The sequence below is a fragment of the Rhipicephalus sanguineus genome, chromosome 7 (assembly GCF_013339695.2).
Source record: "Rhipicephalus sanguineus isolate Rsan-2018 chromosome 7, BIME_Rsan_1.4, whole genome shotgun sequence".
Classification (NCBI taxonomy): Eukaryota; Metazoa; Arthropoda; class Arachnida; order Ixodida; family Ixodidae; genus Rhipicephalus; species Rhipicephalus sanguineus.
The window spans coordinates 78,893,002-78,898,966 of NC_051182.1; the positions used below are offsets into that span (position 1 = coordinate 78,893,002).

At 45.5% G+C, this 5,965-nt stretch overlaps 1 long non-coding RNA gene across 1 annotated transcript; it reads right to left on the reverse strand.

Annotated features, from left to right (window-relative positions):
• Positions 1–208: 208 nt before the first annotated feature.
• Positions 209–3,540, reverse strand: LOC119399547 (uncharacterized). Its single transcript, XR_007416883.1, has 3 exons — positions 3,212–3,540; positions 1,980–2,097; positions 209–531 (listed from the first exon to the last, which is right to left on the reverse strand). It is a non-coding gene; the product is annotated as an uncharacterized LOC119399547 (long non-coding RNA).
• Between the last annotated feature and the right edge of the window lie 2,425 nt (positions 3,541–5,965).

A 5,965-nucleotide genomic window follows, 5' to 3' on the forward strand; every position in this document is an offset into this window, starting at 1 on the left:
TGTGGCCATAGCATCTGCTCGTAATACACGCAATAATTTTTATGCCTATAAATTTTACTGTACTCCTTGTTTTTTTCTATCTCATCCCTCTTCCGACTATTCACCGCAACCCTCCAAGGTCGAAAACGTCAATAAAGGCGTGTTAACAACATCAAGTGATCCATGACATAACTGCTGCAACAGCGTGTTTTATTTATTTTCCAGGGGTGTCGATGGATTGAATTTCTTGGAATCTTCGGAGTTTCGTGTGTGCTTCTAATCCACAGATGCAATCACGGAGCATACTGCCTCACAGAGGTCACCAGTTCCACATTACGTAACAAGTACATCTTTTTCTTCTCTCGACTCTCGATGAAGCTTTTATTTTGCTTGGCATTTGTAGACTACTGTCCGTAAAACCAATAGCACAGCCAGCGTTCAGTACACCAGCAAGCGTCGCTCCAGTACCAGGGGTGACTGTGGCGCCAGAGCCACAAGCAGCAGTCGTGGCAGTTGTTCACGAATGCTTCGGGCCACCACACGGCTGGTTACCTGGAAGTCGGAAAAATATGCAGCAAAGGGCCTCATTGGCATTATCCATGCAATAGTTAGCGAATATTCACGTCACGTCGTGATAATTTTTTCGAGCTATTGGAGGTATGCGTTGTTATATTAAAAGGAAGTGCCCGAACCCATTCCGAAGAAGGATCTGATTTTGTTTCTCCGCGAAGTTAATTTGTCGAGAAATGGTAGAATACACGTTGACGCACTACGTTTTATTTTCCAAGAAAGTGTGACAGGAACTATTTTCCTTCATAGTGAGTGACTGTGCTTGCGCATTAAGCTGGCCAAACTACACGTCCTCCGTGTGCAGAAGAAGCCACGCCGAACAAAAGCGCCAATAACGGCCGGGACCACATTGTATGCGCCTTGCGTGGTCCATCATGGTTCGTGTAGACTTTGGGGCTCAAAACAATGTAGATGTGTTCACACAGATTCAGCGGGGCTACTTACGGATCCATGCGTGAATGGAAGTGAAAAAAAATTTCCAGTGCTAGTTCTTGCTATGGAGATGAGTCTTAATCATATGCTCTCACGAATAGAAAACTTACGTACTCATTGGTAACAAGTACCTTTTAGGCCACCTAATGTATTGTATTAGTCACACACAAATTTTGGAATGGGGATGTCAAGTAGCTCATTTTGTTCTCGCAAGGGAAAAGCTTCAGCGGTGCAGGCAAAGGACATAGCCCGCTGGAGACAAATCTAGCGTGAAAAAAAATGTGTTCTTTACTTCAATATTTCTGAATGTTTCAATTTAAATAAAATTGCCCGAGAAAGGAATGAGCCGCCCTGAATGGATGAACGTTGCCTGGTAAGATCATGCTAAAATCATGTTGCAATTAAAACAGCGATAGTGAATAGCGAAGGAAAGAAACTAATCATACCGATTTCAAAATTGTCTCAAAAACAGAACATTTTCAATGTTTGCTTGGTAGGAATAGGGGACCATGCGGTTACATCCTAATTTAATCGCAGAGAAGAACGAAGCTCCCTTTATTATTCATAGGCGAAGTAACGGATTGCTGATCCGTCCCAGTTTTCTGTTGCTACAGCAATGCACGCTCCTAATTTTTGTTTATGGAGCACACAGCGCTGGCTAATTGGCCCTAGGAAAACGTATAGGGGCGTTATAACAAATCGATGGTAAATGGATGGTCACTGTCTTATCCTCGTAACATTGGTACCATTCATGAACAGCAAGAAAAACGCAATACGGAACTTTCGTGCTTGAACCTGGCTGGCGGGTGCCAGCAAGAACATATGAGAATTAAGAGCAGCCTGGGGTGCACTCGCGCTTGCCAGGGTAGCACTGCATTCTAGGCGTGGCCTCGGACAAGCAAACATGCATTTTTTATTAACTTCTTCCATGTCCTCTCTGAGGACTCCGGCCGGCCGCCATCCCTGAGCCCCCAAGTCAATGGGTATTTTTCACCTACCTGTAGGAGAAAGTCGCCTGCTACGGTCTCCTTCCTTGACTCCTTTTTTGAGGGCCAAGTCTGTCAGCCTCACCTCCTCCACGGCCAGTCCCGTCACACGGGGTCCGGGGAACGTAAGCTGAAAGGTGGACGTGAAGGTAAGGGTACAGTAAATATCGTGAAACAACTGGACACGATCAGTGCACTGTCAACATCCTAAAATATGATGCTGACAATTTTAGGGCAAGGAACAAAAATGAAAGCTGAAACTTCAACAAGGATCATGGCAGTGAGTGTAATTAGAGTGACACCAGGGGTCATGATAAGGCCGACGAGAAAGAAGCGAGGCCTGCTCACATTTTAGTTGAGATTAAAGCAATAAGAGCTCGGCTTTCCTTCAGCTTATGCGGCGTTGTAAACAGTACGTCAGCAGCATGCCTCGCTGATGGAAATCTGTCTGTGTTACACATGAAGAACGTAGAGGAGCTTGCGGTGTACCAAAGTGTCGTAGTCTATGCTTCAAAGCATAGGCGTGCGCAGGGTTCCCCTTCGGGGGGGGGGGGGGGGGGGGCGATGGTTCGTCGCAGCGCCCCCGCTCCCAATTAGGTCAATGTATAGCGCTGACATTGCGCCCCCCCCCCCCCTCCCCGAGTCGTAGCGCCACCCCCTCCCTATTATGTCACTGTGTGGGGCTGACTTTGGCTCCTCCCTCTTAGGTGAATAGGGGGGGAGGCAGCCGCTCGCCCTCCCCCCCCCCCCGCCCGTGCGCACGCCTATGCTTCAAAGGCCTCATTTTTTAAACACCAAAGGTCCCTAATCTAGGGATATTAAGGCCTTATAAGTCTACCTTTTGTCACTTGGTGAATTCACCCGACTGTATCTTGTGCTGCTTTTCGTGTCACTGCGCGAATGGACATCGTCAATATGTGACAAGTTTTATGGCTTCCCTGACTTACATGACTTCTCCCTAAGTACTCCTTCATGCAATTTTTCTCGTTGCGGTGATTTTTACGAGTCCTTCTATCTTTGAAAAGAGTATAGAAGTATTCGGCCTAACATCTTCTAAGCAACGTATTATTCATAAAAAAACACCTTTTAGTTTAGTTGTCTTTATCGGCAAGTCACTGAGTTCATGTTCAACGGTAGCGTCCTTGTCGCTTCCTCCGTTTACGGTGGCATGTTTCTGCTTTAGAAGCGCCGTAAAATGACTGGCTTTTCAAATGTCAACGCCACTCTATTAAAGCGATTCTCACATTTGCCATGACGGCAGCGGCGCCCTGGAAATACAATGGCGTCGAAGCGAAGGGTAGTGCCAGGCGAGCCAGTCCCTGTAAAGGCACTTTGATGAGTAGCTGCGACCCGCAGCTATCAGGTGGTAGTTCTGCCCTTGACCAGGATAGCCCGGACACCAGGCCCCAGCCGAGCAGGGATCCTTTGCTCTTGCGTCCTCCACTAGACTGTGCTGGTAGAAACCACGGATCCGGGAGCAGTGATCCGATTCGTTGCCCGATTTCCCTCAGTTGTTGCGCTACGGTTTCGTTGCAGGCCGGACCACCCGCATCTAAATGAAATCAAACATCACTATATTGATATTTTCTAAAGTTGGACATTACACATGTGCACTTAGTAAGCTCCGAGTTACTTCGACAACTGACCCTGTTTTTTTTTTCCAAAGTTCGAAAGAATGAGTGCTGCACTCATCAGCAAAACTAACAACTCACACCAACAAAACTATGGGTACATGCATCACTTTAACGATCGCCAAGTGAAATGACAAAATGGACGTTTTTTTCTTTCTTGATATCAATTAAAAATGGTTACAGCTTCACGGAATGTCGTACCTACACAAATGTCGCGTAAAAGTTGTTGACACTGATTCCTAAACTACCTCTACTTTTTTTCGATAAGCCTAACATTATTAATAGAAGGAACTGTGTGGCATGTAGAAAACCGGAAATAAGAAGATCTGCATTTTAAACAGCCCACATAGCTCTTCAAATTCGTATATAAAGGGTGCCCCCGCTAATTTTAGCCAGTTTAAAACTATGCCGACTCACTCTTTGGCGACGTGGTCAAGTGCACGCTGCCTACTACAGCAGGAAGTCGCGCCATTTTCGGTGTTTTGCTTAATTGCCTAATTAGTCAACATTATTATCTTCACGGATTCACGCGAGCCCACGGAGAAGAAGCAGAGATACACAAGGACGAGCGCAATCTGACAACTCGTTTATTTTTTCTAAAACCTCCACTTAACAGCCCTCCGATCTCCTGTCTCCGTCTCTCTGTCTCCGTGTAATTGCGCGAATCCGTGAAGATGAATACGTTCTAGCTATGCCGACTTGCAGTATTGCTTCGAGATTAATTAACCAACTTCTAGAGCAACGAAGCTGGACGAAACAATTGCAATTGAAAATTTGTAGATCGGTTTCGCAGTTTGCATGTATGAAGTCTTAATGACGATGCCCGCGATACCCAACACACACGTAACGTAATATGCCTGCTCGAGCGCCGTAATTGCAGCGCTATCCAACCGACCACGTGCAAACAACCAGAGCACTTGGTCGGGTTCGGTATCACTTAAAAGGCGACGAGGCAGCGACGATGTTGTAGGCGGTGTGATGACGCACCTGTTTCTTTCGGTAGCACAAGCTATAACCGCTGCGTTTGCTTATTGCTGTCATGAAGCGCAGCGAGGGAAGCATATCATTTTACGCGGAACGTTAAGGAACGCTGCACTCATGGCGCGCACAGGGGCAAGAAACGCGTTGTTCTTTCTTTTTTTTTTCGTCTCGCAGTACGCCGAAAAACAATAATACTAAGTATATAGAAAGTTATAAACTGTCTAACCGAACATTTCGCGCACCTAACTACACCTTTGTAAATGGAATTTTTCGTCCATCTTCATTGCTTCAAAAGCGCTTCCGTTAAGCTTGCCTTATTCAGCAATTAAGCAGCTGGTATTACTGATGCATGCATATAACTTCATGCAGGACGTGGTTATGTAGTCTTATGTTGATGGCTAGCCTTCCTGGCGGGTAGTAGGTAGCTGGAGAACTGCTATTCACCAAAAAATCTGCCAACAAAAAAAAAACAAAACGAAAAAAAAAACAGCCTATAAATGTAACGCGTCGGGAAGCAGATTGAACAAGTGGCGAGCAGACTGCGGCGATAAAACTAACGCGTAAAAGTAAGAAGATCCAGCGGTTTCATTGTCACAAGAATTTTACCAACGCTCAAAGAATCACGAAAAAACAAACAATGGGTCTAGCTGCTCATTGAAAAGGTCCCCAATAAGGAAATGAATGGCATAAAAACGCTTTGATACATGTAACATGGGGCAGAGCTCAAGAAGAAGGATTCATAGACGGATATCAAGAATTCATAGGTGACATTTGATACTACATTCAATTTTTCTTTTGATCAAAAACACTTATGTATTTTCCCTTCAAAATTCTTTTTACAACTTGGACACGCGCTATAAAATTTTAAAATATACTCCTGACTTATTCTGGGTTCGTCAACGCATTTGTCTGTCAACTATATTTCGCTTTTAACACCTATTACGTAATAGCACGTTATGATGAATTTCGCTTTCAGCGTGAAAACTAACACTGCACTTTTCAATACTATAACTTTACAACTGCGCATTTGTTGGAACTCACCGGCTTCGGTAGACTCAGCCGACGCGGCGACTACGAGGCATAGAGCAAGCGCCCAAGATTGCATGAGAGTACGGTGACGGCAGCTTCCGGAATCGGCGTTCGAAGGCTGCGATGGCTTCCTATATATCGCCGTGGAAGGCGACAGCAGCACTTCGGTCCCCGGTCGAAAGTTGATGCTCATTTGGTTCTGTTATTTCGCGACAAAACTGGTTCCTCAAGTGGCCGCGGTGGTGGCACGAGATAAAAGAGATCTAAGTCGGGGTGACTGTAGTGTGACCGGCGTGGATCCATAGCCACGAATGACGTTTTTAGCATTTTTTCTCTCTTATGTTTTTCTGATTGCGT